This window comes from Pteropus vampyrus, unplaced genomic scaffold, assembly GCF_000151845.1.
Source record: "Pteropus vampyrus isolate Shadow unplaced genomic scaffold, Pvam_2.0 Scaffold450, whole genome shotgun sequence".
Classification (NCBI taxonomy): Eukaryota; Metazoa; Chordata; class Mammalia; order Chiroptera; family Pteropodidae; genus Pteropus; species Pteropus vampyrus.
Genome location: NW_011889231.1, coordinates 96,653 through 98,250, shown reverse-complemented (window position 1 = coordinate 98,250; position 1,598 = coordinate 96,653).

Sequence of the window (1,598 nt, the reverse complement as noted above, 5' to 3'; positions counted from 1 at the left end):
CCTGAAGCCAGCGTCACTGCGAACTCAGGACCGGGCACGCTGCTGGCTTCTGAAATTATTCAGGCCAGGGCAGAGTGAAAGGGAACGCATGAGTCTACGTTTGGTTGACAGTTTCTTTACAGGTTACGATCAGTCTTTGTCTCTAAGCAAATAGTGTTGAGTTCTCCCCGAGTTTACTTGCTCTAAAGGGAACAGCAGTTCTAATTAAGAATAATTACATCCCCGTGGCGATTTTGTAACTACCAATTTATACTTCTTTATCCGTTCCCCTCCTCACCCGGCCCTCCAACCCCCTCCCATCTGGCAGTCACCAGTTCGTCCTCTGAATCTCTGAGTCTGTTTTCGTTTTGTTTGGTTATTTTGTTCTTTAGATTCCACCCGTAAGTGAAATCACATGGAACTTGTCTTTCTCTGTCTGACTATTTCGCTTAGCATAACACCCTCCGGGTCCATCCATGTCATGGGGATGTGAAGTACAGCAGAGGGGAAATAGTCAATAACGTCAATAACGTCATAAGAACCGTGTATAGTGCTAGGTGAGGACTAGACTAATTGGGGGGTCACTTCATATATTATATAAACGTCTATGCTGTGCACCAGAAGCTAGTATAAAATAGTATTGAATGTCAACTCCAATTGAGAAATAGAAGTTTAAAAACGTAAATAAATAAACCAGTTAAAATCCCTTGGGGGCGGGGAGAATAATTACAGTATCAACAGTGAAACTGTCTTTAGAACATTCTAGATAGGTTGTCGTTCTTAACATATTTTCGCTTGAGTCAAAACAGCCCACATGGGAATCTCAGGGGAGAGGTCTAAGAGAAATGGTAGGTGACTCCACATGGAGCCATCTTGGGTTGCTAAAGTCTCAGCATGGAGAAATACTGGATAATCTGGGCTCCATAAAACGCAGGCTGAGCAGGCTCCATTTACAGCTCTGATGGGACCCATTTTAATTCACAAGGCACATTAATTCTTATCTCCCTCATAAACATGTGTTTGTTTGAAGCATCATTCCAGTTGTGAAATGTGGCTTGGAATAATTCTAGATAGCATGGTCATAAAAAGCTTTAATTCAAGAGTCTCAGAGAGAGCGGTTCAGAGTTCACTCCGCCATTTGTTAGCCATGGGCTTCTGGGAGAGTTATTAAAAACTTTCTGTCCTTGGCTTTAAATGGACACAGTAACCGCCTGTCCCCACAGAAGTGAGAGTTCGATAAAATAATCTGAAACCACAGTGACGGGACTTAGCAAATGTCAAAAAAATGCGGGGTTCTGTGATTGTTTCAATACGTGCTGCTTTAGAAGGCTTCCAAAATTTCACTCTTTGCATGTGATGGCCATAATTTTTAGCAACTCGTGTTTCCCGTACTGTTATTTTGTTATTTCTTTATCCTTATCAACTTTAAGTTTATTCTCTTTTCGGACTTAGCCTTGCAGTGGCTGGATTGTCTCTGAAGTTTTTCTTCCGTGAAAGCTCGTGCCTCAGGGTTCTGTTTGCGAAGTAATAGGTCGACCTGGAGAAGAAGGACGTGGTGGTCGCGTGAACTTGAGAATCGTTGACGGACGTCTAGCTCTGCTCTGACACCCGACTGTCTG